Source organism: Ambystoma mexicanum, chromosome 8 (assembly GCF_040938575.1).
Source record: "Ambystoma mexicanum isolate Mex_15411 chromosome 8, UKY_AmexF1_1, whole genome shotgun sequence".
NCBI classification, from domain to species: domain Eukaryota; kingdom Metazoa; phylum Chordata; class Amphibia; order Caudata; family Ambystomatidae; genus Ambystoma; species Ambystoma mexicanum.
In genome coordinates, this window is record NC_090929.1 from 1039824545 (window position 1) to 1039837342 (window position 12798).

Consider the following 12798-nt stretch of genomic DNA (forward strand, 5'->3'; position numbering starts at 1 on the left):
TCACGTTGGTTTGGATTCTTTGCAGCATGGTCTGCAGGAGGTAATTTTATTCATATGAGCCTGGTGCCTATGGCGCCAGGACTGATCCCAGATAGCCCCTAGCCGGGGTGGCTGAGTTTTCAATAGGTGTCTGGATGCCTGCTCCCTGGACTGATGGACCTGGTCTGGATGTCCGGGGGTAGGCATCATGACAGATATTGTGGTAATCAGTGAAGTGTATGCAACCAGACACACTCAATAATGTTGGGAATACCTTCTAAATTCAACTTTTAACACAGTGACGCTATTAGGGCACACTCAATGATGTTGGGATTACCTTCTAGATTTCGACTTTAAAACAGTGACGCTTTAGGCACACTTTCTTAATTCAACTTTAGCACAGTGACGCTATAGGGCACACTCAATGATGTTGGGATTACCTTCTAGATTCGACTTTAACACAGTGACGCTTTAGGCACACTTTCTTATTTCAACTTTAACACAGTGACGCTATTGGGCACACTGAATGATGATGGGAATACAGTTAGCACAGTGATGCTATTAGGGCACACTCAGTGATGTTGGGAATACCCTCTAAGTTCAACATTAATACAGTGACGCTATTAGGGCACACTTTCTAAGTTCAACTTTAACACAGTGACGTTATTACGGCACACTTTCTGAGTTCAACTTTGACACAGTGACGCTATTAGGGCACACTCAGTGATGTTGGGAATAACCTCTAAGTTCAACATTAATACAGTGGCGCTATTAGGGCACACTTTCTTGATTCCATTTTAACGCAGCAACGCTATTAGGGCACACTTTCTAAGTTCAGCTTTAACACAGTGACGCTATTAGGGCACAAGCTATTGATCAGAATTGTGTCTAAATGTGGTACATGCTATCTTTCGCAATTCCGTCTAAATGTGGGACATGCTATCATTCACAATGCACCTACGCGAGCGATATGCTACCAGTCATAATTCTATCTAGGAGAGGCATATGCTAACATTTGCAATTACGTCTAAGTGTGGCACATGCTAACATTCACAATTCTGTCTGAGTGTGGCACATGCTATTTTCCACAATTCAGTCTAAGTGTGGCACATGCTAACATTCGCAATTCTGTCTGAGTATGGCACATGCTATTTTCCACAATTCAGCCTAAGTGTGGCACATGCTAACATTCGCAATTCAGTCTAAGTGTGGCACATGCTAACATTTGCAATTCAGTCTAAGTGTGGCACATGCTAACATTCGCAATTCTGTCTGAGTGTGGCACATGCTATTTTCCACAATTCAGTCTACGTGTGGCACATGCTAACATTCGCAATTCAGTCTGCGTGTGGCACATGCTGTTTTCCACAATTCAGTCTAAGTGTGGCACATGCTATTTTCCACAATTCAGTCCAAGTGTGGCACTTGCTAACATTCGCAATTCCAGCTGGGAGTGGGATATGCTATCATTCACAATGCACCTACATGAGGGATATGCTACCAGTCATAATTCCATCTACGAGAGGCATATGCTAACATTTGCAATTCCGTCCGAGTCTGGTACATGCCACTTTCCACAACTCAGTCTAAGTGTGGCATATGCTATTTTCCACAATTCAGTCTAAGTGAGGCACATGCTATTTTCCACAATTCAGTCCAAGTGTGGCACATGCTAACATTTGCAATTCCAACTGGGAGTGAGACATGCTATCATTCATAATGCACCTACATGAGGGATATGCTACCAGTCATAATTTTATCTAGGAAAGGCAGATGCTATTTTCCACAATTCAAGCTAAGAGTGGGACATGCTAACATTGTTACACTCGTCTTAATGTGAGGCTGGCTAATTACCACTATTGTCTCTGGGAATGGCACTAGTTAGTATTGCGGGTATGTTAGACTGTTATGCAGGATAACATTTACAGTCCAGCCTTGAATTATGTTGGTGCTCGGAACTCTCTAGGTGTGCATGGTGAGATTCTTTGGCAGTTTGCGTTATGGGAAGGTAAGGTAAGGTAGAGTAGCAAGGACTTTCTGGCATAGAGTAATTGCTCTACACCCCACACATGCCACTCTTACAGTTTGGTCGGTGTCTGTCCACTGCTGGCTTCCCCTGTTGACACCTGAAGGCACTTTGTGGAGCCGCTACTGTAGGAGTCACCCTTTGCCTTGGGCCCTTGGCCAAAGGGGCTGCCAGGCAGAGGGGTGCCTTAGGTGGGCGGTTTTGACGCTTAGGCTCGCCAATCACGGCATGGTGGCCGGGGGCGGGATGGGAAACGGGATGAGGGAGGGAGGGGGAGAGGAACAGAGATGCCAGGGACCGCAAGGGTCGCTGGCTGGATCTGACCGGGAAATGGAGGCCAAAGTGGTGAAAAGCAGGCCCAGGAGGGTCTCAGGCACGGCACACTCACCTGCAAGTGCTCATGATGGAAACGAGCGTGCAGGGAGCAGCCGGTGCATACACCAGGCAGGATACTCAAGGCAGCCAATCAGGGTCCGGTGAGGGAGGGAGGGGGAGAGGATCAGAGATGCCGGGGACCGCAAGGGTCGCTGGCTGGATCTGGCCAGGAAATGGAGGCCAAAGTGGTGAAAAGCAGACCCAGGAGGGTCTCAGGCACGGCACACTCACCTGCAAGAGCTCATGACGGAAACGAGCGTGCAGGGAGCAGCCGGTGCATACACCAGGCAGGATACTCAAGGCAGCCTATCAGGGCCCGGGGGCGGGATGAGAAAGAGCGGAACAGAGATGTCGGGGACCGCGAGGGTCGCTGCCTGGCTATGGCCAGGAAATGGAGGCCAAAGTGGTGAAAAGCGGGCCCAGGAGGGTCTCAGGCACGGCACACTCACCTGCAAGTGCTCATGATGGAAACAAGCGTGCAGGGAGCAGCCGGTGCATACACCAGGCAGGATACTCAAGGCAGTCAATCAGGGTCCGGGGGCAGGATGGGAGGCAGGATGAGGGAGGGAGGCGGAGAGGAACAGAGATGCCGGGGATCGTGAGGGTCGCTGGCTGGATCTGGTCTGCAAATGGAGGCCAAAGTGGTAAAAAGCGGGCCCAGGAGGGTCTCAGGCACGGCACACTCACCTGCAAGCGCTCATGATGGAAACGAGCATGCAGGGAGCAGCCGGTGCATACACCAGGCAGGATACTCAAGGCAGCCAATTAGGGTCCGGGCGGGATGGGAGGCGGGATGAGGGAGGGAGGGGGGAGAGGAACAGAGATGCCGGGGACCGCGAGGGTCGCTGGCTGGATCTGGCCAGGAAATGGAGGCCAAAGTGGTGAAAAGCAGGCCCACGAGGGTCTCAGGCACGGCACACTCACCTGCAAGCGCTCATGATGGAAACGAGCGTGCAGGGAGCAGCCAGTGCATACACCAGGCAGGATACTCAAGGCAGTCAATCAGGGTCTGGGGCGGGATGGGAGGCGGGATGAAGGAGGGAGGAGGAGAGGAGGAAAGATGGCGGGGACCGCGAGGGTCGCTGGCTGGATCTGGCCAGGAAATGGAGGCCAAAGTGGTGAAAAGCGGGCCCACGAGGGTCTCGGGCACGGCACACTCACCTGCAAGCACTCATGATGGAAACAAGCGTGCAGGGAGCAGCCGGTGCATACACAAGGCAGCATACTCAAGGCAGCCAATCAGGGTCCGGGGGCAGGATGGGAGGCGGGATGAGTGAGGGAGGGGGGGGAGAGGAACAGAGATGCCGGGGACCGCAAGGGTCGCTGGCTGGATCTGGCCAGGATATGGAGGCCAAAGTGGTGAAAAGCGGGCCCAGGAGGGTCTCAGGCACGGCACACTCACCTGCAAGCCCTCATGATGGAAACGGCGTGCAGGGAGCAGCCGGTGCATATACCAGGCAGGATACTCAAGGCAGCCAATCAGGATCCGGGGGCGGGATGGGAGGCGGGATGAGGGAGGGAAGGGGAGAGGAACAGAGATGCCGTGGATCGCAAGGGTCGCTGGCTGGATCTGGCCAGGAAATGGAGGCCAAAGTGGTGAAAAGCAAGCCAGGAGGGTCTCGGGCACAGCACACTCACCTGCAAGTGCTCATGATGGAAACGAGCGTGCAGGGAGCAGCCGGTGCATAGACCAGGCAGGATACTCAAGGCAGCCAATCAGGGTCCGGGGGCGGGATGGGAGGCGGGATGAGGGGGGGAGGGGGAGAGGAATAGAGATGCCGGGGACCGCAAGGGTCACTGGCTGGGTCTGGCCAAGAAATGGAGGCCAAAGTGGTGAAAAGCGGGCCCAGGATGGTCTCAGGCACGGCACACTCACCTGCAAGTGCTCATGATGACGCATCAACCAAATAGCTTCACAGACCTGTGTCTGGACTTGCCTTGAAAATACATATGAGCCATCAAAATGAACAACCCCAACATTAGCACTTTGGATGCAGAGTTGGTATTTTGCACTAGAAAAGTTCACTGAAAGTGACCTTGCTGACCCAGTTTCATTGATGTGCTGCCTGCTTGGCAGCCCTTTTCTTACAAAAGAGCTGTAAATCACAGCTCCAAAAAGAACACTGCACGAAGCCCATTCCGCTTGACTGACACACACCTTCAAAGGCCACAGGCCACTCCTGCTGCAACATCCCTGCCTTCTGAGTCTTGAAAACTCAGACTACTGCTGTCCCAGGAGACACATAACATCCAGACGTATTACACCTAAACTGGACAACCAGACATACCTAAACAATACGGTCAGACTGGTCGAAATCCAGCCATGTGGCAAACCGAAATAAAGGGGCGGGGCTACCCAGAGTGTCATATAAAATACATCCAATAATGCTACCTACAGTCTCATATGAAAGACATTCAACCAAGGGTCGGTGCTTCCTACAGTCGAAAATAAAATAATCCAATCAAGGGCTGGTGCTACCTACAGTCTCATATAAATACATCCAATCAAGGAGCTATGCTACTGTAACGCTCACCTGATTCCCGTAGAGGCGCCGGTCTTGACTGGGCGTATACCGTATCTTCAAAGGTGATGTGTAACACACGGCTGGCTCTTTGGGCTGGACCTCTGTGCACTGTATGTCTGACTCGAAGGGTAAGATGTCTGCAGATAGAAAATTTGGGATTAAGGAACTGGGTTATTGAATGTCTCTCTCTTCTTCCCTTTCTCTTCTCCTGTAGAACCCCAAAGGTTAACGCTCTCACCTTAGGTAAGTGAACGCCGTGCTCTCCATCTGCCTCGGGGCAGGGTGCTGTAACCAGTTTCTTCACTGGATAAGGGGAGCAGGCCTCTTGACTTCAGAGGACTGCTGTCCGTCGTTTACTGCACGAACGGTAAGTTTCGAGTAATTCTAATGTCTTCAAAGTCTTTAGTAATGATGTCTCTTGTTTTGCAGGGTTCCGGCGATGGCGGATGACGGGCTGAAGTGAGTTGAAGATGGAGCCCGTGTGATGAATAGAAGCGCCTAGAAGCACGTAAGTAAGCGCTTGTTGCCTGCTTCACGATGCGCTCTAACTGTCTTTTTATTTTGCAGGTACAAGTTCGGAGGGGCTGAAGGGTGCCGGAATACCCACTGGGTTAGATGTGGAAAGGAGTAATGGCACGTGAGTATTAAAGTTCCCCAATGTCTTTAAACGCACCTTGTTTTGTCTTTCAGATGCCGGAATGCAGTGTGAAGACCTCCGGAGCGCACGAAGAGTAGGTAAGCCTTTGTCTTTCAGATGCCGGAATGCAGCGCGAGGCGTTGGTGACAGCCGATGGACCAGGTAAGTGAAGAGCTGTCACTGAAGACCGTAATGCTAACCTGTTCTTTCTTGTCTTTATAGGTGTTGGTGAAGACTGGATTCAGGATGGTAAGCCTTTTTCCTTAGGCCCAGGATCAGATGCAGAAGACACGATGAGCGTTCTGCTGCAGAGGATGCAGAATAACGCAAAGCAAGATTCATCCATCGGGTGTGGTTTAAATAGCCTCCTGTAGTGCTTAGGTGTCTCCTTCCACAGCCACGCCTAGGTAAGAAAAGAGTTCCTGCTTTCCAGAAGAGTTCCAGTGTTCTGAATCTAGGGAGTGGCTCCTGCCCCACCCAACAGGAAAAGTAGTTCCAAACAGAAGAGGATCAGAGGCTCAACTGGCAGGCAAGTAAGCAGCATGGTCTGCTGCAGGTAAGTCCACCCAAGCATTATGAGCCCGGCGCTTCCAGCGCTGGGACTGGGCATATTTATGAGCCTGGTGCCACTGGCGCCAGGACTGGGTCCAAAAGGTCCCAATTGGGACTGGTTGGCACTCGGAACCTGGGTTATGGATCTGCTTCCAAGGGAGTTGGGAAAACCCTGACCTTTTGGAAGCAGAGATCATGACAGTACCCCTCCTCAAGGCCCCTCCCAAACCGGGCTTCTCCGGGGGTTTTGGCTTGTCAGGAAATGTTCGGTGAAATCTTTTGATTAGGCGAGGAGCGTGGACATATTCAGCAGGTTCCCAGGATCTCTCTTGGGGGCCGTAGCCTTTCCAGTAAATTAGGTAAAATAGTTTAGATTTGGAGATCTTGGAGTCCAGAATGCTTTTGACTTCAAACTCGAGTTCTCCATCAACTAGGATAGGTTTTGGAGATTTAGTTAGTCGGGTTTGAGGTTGCACGGGTTTTAATAGAGAGACGTGGAAGAACGGATGTATCTTCATGTGCGGGGGCAAGTCCAACTTGACCGCTACTGGGTTTACTATGGTAGTGATGGAATAGGGACCAAGGTATCTTGGGTTGAATGTGCGTGGCCCTTTTAGAGGTAGATATTTGGTGGATAACCAGACTTGATCCCCTACTTGATATTGAGGGGCTTCCTTCCGATGTTGATCTGCTCCTTTCTTGTATTGTTCTTTAGCCCTTTGAAGGTGAGAAACAGCTTCCTTAAAGGCTTGGGTGATTGTAGAATGCAGGTAGTCTACTGCTGGTGTTTCAAGATCTTGGAGGGGATCCAACTCCGAGGTTCGAGGGTGACTGCCGTACAAAAGAAAAAACGGGGTTTTCCCAGTTCCCGAATGGACAGAGTTATTGTAGGCATATTCGGCTATCCAAAGGATGTCTTTCCAAGTTTTTTCAGTTTGTTGCAGCATGCAGCGTAAATACTGTTCCAGAGTTTGATTGGTCCTCTCGGTTTGTCCGTCGGTCTGAGGGTGGTGACTGGTCGATAGTCTCACATCAATTTGAGCCGACCGACAGCAACTTCGCCAAAAATGAGAAATAAATTAACTACCTCGATCCGAAATTAGAACCGAAGGAAAACCGTGCAGTCGGACGATGTTGTCGAGAAATTCTCTGGCCAGAGTTGCTGCTGTTGGCAAGCCTTTGAGCGGAATGAAATGCGCCATCTTGGAGAATAAGTCCACGATTACTAGAATCGTATTGTATCCGGAGCATGGAGGTAGATCGGTGATGAAGTCCATAGAAAGCGTATGCCAAGGGCGAGGTGGGATGTCAATAGGGCGTAAGAGGCCTGCTGGTCTTTCCTTTTGACTCTTGTTTTGGGCGCATACTCCACAGGACATTGTAAAGTCTCTGATATCTTTTTTCCAAGACGGCCACCAGAAGTAGCGCTTGATCTTTTCTGAGGTCTTGGCCATACCGGGATGTCCTTCCATTAAAGAATCGTGATAACAAGAGATTACTTTTTTCTGTAAATCTGTGCTGGGTAGGTATAATCGTTCTTGGAAATACAATAAGTTGTCCTTTACTGCAAAGTCCTTTCCCTGCAGATGCCAATTCTGTATGTCTGCTGGAGTTACAAGTTGCCTGGCTTTATCCTTAACTTCCTCTATGGATTCTGTGGCGATTACACCCAGTATTTTTTGTTCGGGAATGATTGGTACAGGTTTAGGGTTGATCAAGTGTTCTTCCACTCCCATCCGAGAAAGGGTACAGCTTTACCGTTCTTTGTACCAGGTCGATAGGTAATTATGAAGTTAAACTCGGCAAAGAATAATGCCCAACGGAGTTGTCTAGAGGATTGGGCTTTTGCGGTTTTCAAATATTGCAGGTTTCGGTGATCCGTAATCACAGTAATGGTGTGTCGGGCCCCCAGCAGATAATGCCGCCAAGCCTTAAAGGCAGACTTGATAGCCAGAAGTTCCTTGTCAGTAATCGTGTAATTGATTTCAGGAGGCGAGAATTTGCGGGACCAAAATGCCACTGGATGCAACTGATTGGTTACCGGGTCCTTTTGTGATAGAACTGCCCTCATGGCAAGGCTTGAAGCATCAGTTTCCATGATGTAGGGGAGTTCGGGGCGAGGGTGTTTTAAGATTGGTGCAGAGATAATATTAGTCTTCAAATCCTGGAAAGCTTGTTCCGCCTCGGTAGACCATTCAAAACGTTTGTTTTTCTTTAACAAGGCAGTGATGGGCTGGACTATTCGAGAGAATTCGGGGATAAACCTGCGGTAAAAGTTAGCGAAGCCTAACATGCTTTGCACACCTTTTACGGAGGATGGTGATGGCCATTTGAGAACTGCATCGACCTTCATTGAATCCATACGCACTCCGCCAGGTGATAATATGAATCCCAAGAATTCAACTTCAGTCACGTTGAAAACACATTTTTCCAACTTAGCGAAAAGTTTGTGTTGACGCAATCTTTCGAAGACCATTTTCACGTGTTTCCGATGTTCAGATTCTGATGAAGAATAAACGAGGATGTCGTCAATGTAAACAACAACACACACATCTATGAGCTCTCTGAGGACATCTTTCATAAAATATTGAAAGGCGGCCGGGGCATTGCAAAGTCCGAAGGGCATGACCTGATATTCAAATAGCCCATACTTGGTGCGGGAGGCCGTCTTCCATTCATCGCCCTCTCTTACTCGTACCAAGTGGTAAGCTCCTCTAAGATCCAGCTTTGTATATATGCATGCTTTTCTGACTTGGTCCAGGAGTTCAGGGATCAAAGGTAACGGATATCTATTCTTAACAGTGATCTGGTTCAGGGAGCGATAATCTATACAAGTTCTAAGGTCTCCTTCCTTTTTTGGAACGAAGAACAAAGCTGAAGAAGCAGGGGACTTGGAAGGACGAATAAACCCATTTGCCAGGTATTGATCCAGGTATTGTCGAAGGTGAAGGTTCTCAGGCTCGGTGAGGGCATAAATTCTACTACAAGGAGGAGTAGATCCAGGTATCAGGTCTATCTGGCAGTCATAAGACCTATGAGGAGGTAGAGAGTTAGCCTGATCCTTCCGGAAAACATCTTGGTATTCTAGGTATTCGGGAGGTAACTGGGGAGTCTCTGAAGAAATTGCTGCCAGTGCAACACCAGGTGGAGGGTGACAAGTAGAGACACATTCTGGAAACTGGACCGTTCTTGCTCGCCAATCGATCAGAGGATTGTGTTTCTCTAACCAAGGTATTCCTAGAATAATCTGAAACTGAGGGGCCTTGATCACATCGAACACGATCTTCTCATGGTGTCCATCTTGACTTACTAGCGTCACCTCTTGAGTGGTATGCGTTACTGGCCCGGAGGCTATCTCCGTACCATCCACCGTAGTAATGACGTCCTTTACAGCCTTGGGACAAAGAGTTAGATTCATCCTCAAAACCATTTCATGATCCACATAATTGCCGATGGCACCGCTGTCAACGTAAGCTTCAATTGCATGTAATCGATCCGGATTATCAGGGCTAATGAGGACCATAGGTATCACGAAATGCGAGGTCACGGAACTGGTTTTCACGCTCGGCAAGAGGACCTCTATTCTTGTCGGGCGAGGTTGTTTCCCTGCTCAGAGTTTGTAACTTTGGTAACTGCAGCTCCTACTGCCTTCTTGGCAGGTTTCACCGGACAGTCTCGAAGAAAGTGCCCTGAGTTTCCGCAATAGAGGCATAATTGCAACTGTTTTCTCCTTTCCCGCTCCTTTTGTGTTAGAGGACCTTTCAGACCCCCTATTTGCATGGGTTCCCGGAGTCTACTCCTTTGGAAGGAGTTGGCGGTTTGGAAAATACTCGAGCATCAAACTTGGAACGATCGGCCTTCCTGTTCTGCAGTCTGTGATCTATTTGAACGACTAAGTCTATATAGTCCGAACAATCTTGTGGGGGATTCACTACTTGGGCTAACACATCTTTGAGCTCTCCACGTAGACCTCTATAAAACAGCGTAATCCTTTTGTCCTCAGGCCATTGAGTTTCCACTATCAGTCTGTTGAAAGACGCAATATAAGCCAAAAGGTCTTGATTACCTTGTCGCAACGAAAGAAGCTCATTGTCCAAGGCCTGCCCCTGTGAATGTCTTGCGAACAGTTTTTCCATACTGAGCTGAAAAGCTTGAAAATCATGGAGGACCGGATCATCTTGATTTACTAGAGGGATCGACCAGTCTGCCGCATTGCCACTAAGGTACGAAAGCACGAAAGCTACTTTAGCTTGATCAGTTGGAAAGGCTGCTGGCCGGCATAAGAAATGCAACCGGCACTGATTGATAAATCCTGCAAACCTCTTTGGGTCACCAGAAAATCGTTCGGGCGGAGCCAGAGGTACATTCCCAGGTAGGTTGATCTGCACTGGATTCATAGAGGATGTAGAAGTAAGATTTCCGCCAGATGCGGGTAACGGGGTCTGTCCGGCTTGTGACTGTAGCAATTGTCTAGTGAGATCATCTGTTCGCTCCTTGGAAATAATCAGTTCCCTTCTTAGAGCGTTCGTTTCCTGACGGGCTGCATGCACTTCTGCCCTTAGTTCCCCAAGTAACTGGGCTAGCTGGTCGGTATCCGAGGTTTCCATAGCTGCTGGACGGGAGTTTTGTGGTAGGCTTTGCGTTCTGTAACGCTCACCTGATTCCCGTAGAGGCGCCGGTCTTGACTGGGCGTATACCGTATCTTCAAAGGTGATGTGTAACACACGGCTGGCTCTTTGGGCTGGACCTCTGTGCACTGTATGTCTGACTCGAAGGGTAAGATGTCTGCAGATAGAAAATATGGGATTAAGGAACTGGGTTATTGAATGTCTCTCTCTTCTTCCCTTTCTCTTCTCCTGTAGAACCCCAAAGGTTAACGCTCTCACCTTAGGTAAGTGAACGCCGTGCTCTCCATCTGCCTCGGGGCAGGGTGCTGTAACCAGTTTCTTCACTGGATAAGGGGAGCAGGCCTCTTGACTTCAGAGGACTGCTGTCCGTCGTTTACTGCACGAACGGTAAGTTTCGAGTAATTCTAATGTCTTTAAAGTCTTTAGTAATGATGTCTCTTGTTTTGCAGGGTTCCGGCGATGGCGGGTGACGGGCTGAAGTGAGTTGAAGATGGAGCCCGTGTGATGAATAGAAGCGCCTGGAAGCACGGAAGTAAGCGCTTGTTGCCTGCTTCACGATGCGCTCTAACTGTCTTTTTATTTTGCAGGTACAAGTTCGGAGCGGCTGCAGGGTGCCGGAATACCCACTGGGTTAGATGTGGAAAGGAGTAATGGCACGTGAGTATTAAAGTTCCCCAATGTCTTTAAACGCACCTTGTTTTGTCTTTCAGATGCCGGAATGCAGTGTGAAGACCTCCGGAGCGCACGAAGAGTAGGTAAGCCTTTGTCTTTCAGATGCCGGAATGCAACGCGAGGCGTTGGTGACAGCCGATGGACCAGGTAAGTGAAGAGCTGTCACTGAAGACCGTAATGCTAACCTGTTCTTTCTTGTCTTTATAGGTGTTGCTGAAGACTGGATTCAGGATGGTAAGCCTTTTTCCTTAGGCCCAGGATCAGATGCAGAAGACACGATGAGCGTTCTGCTGCAGAGGATGCAGAATAACGCAAAGCAAGATTCATCCATCGGGTGTGGTTTAAATAGCCTCCTGTAGTGCTTAGATGTCTCCTTCCACAGCCACGCCTAGGCAAGAAAAGAGTTCCTGCTTTCCAAAAGAGTTCCAGTGTTCTGAATCTAGGGAGTGGCTCCTGCCCCACCCAACAGGAAAAGTAGTTCCAAACAGAAGAGGATCAGAGGCTCAACTGGCAGGCAAGTAAGCAGCATGGTCTGCTGCAGGTAAGTCCACCCAAGCATTATGAGCCCGGCGCTTCCAGCGCTGGGACTGGGCATATTTATGAGCCTGGTGCCACTGGCGCCAGGACTGGGTCCAAAAGGTCCCAATTGGGACTGGCTGGCACTCGGAACCTGGGTTATGGATCTGCTTCCAAGGGAGTTGGGAAAACCCTGACCTTTTGGAAGCAGAGATCATGACAGCTACGTACAGTCCCATGTAAAATACATCCAATCAAGGGGCTGTGCTACCTACAGTCGCATATAAAATCCAACCAAGTGGCAGTGCTTCCTGCAGTCTCATATAAAATACATCCAATCAAGGGGCAGTGCTATACAGTCTCATATAAAATACATCCAATCAAGGGGCTGTGCTACCTACAGTCTCATATAAAATCCAACCAATGGGCAGTGCTACCTACAGTCTCATATAACATCCAACCAAGTGGCAGTGCAACCTACAGGCTCATATAAAATCCAACCAACCAAGGGGCCGTGTTACCTAGTCTCATACGAAATCCAACCAAGGGGCCGTGCTACCTACAGTCTCATATAAAACCCATCCAATCAAGGGGCAGTGCTGGAATCCATCCAACCTTTAAAGGGGCAGTGCTACCTATATTGCTATAGATAATACCTCCGACTTTTAAAGGGTGGGTATTATCCACGGCAAGGTCGCACTGGGACAACGAACTGATCAGGGAAAACAAAAGTGGCCCACACTCATGAATCAGAAATGGAAATGGTAAATTTTAAGTTGCATTTTGCGATCGATCAAGCTTTATTTCGAGTGAAACCCTTAAAGCACAACAATTGGCAGCATTTAAAACAATCATGAATGAATTGGATAAATTCATAACAATTTCTTT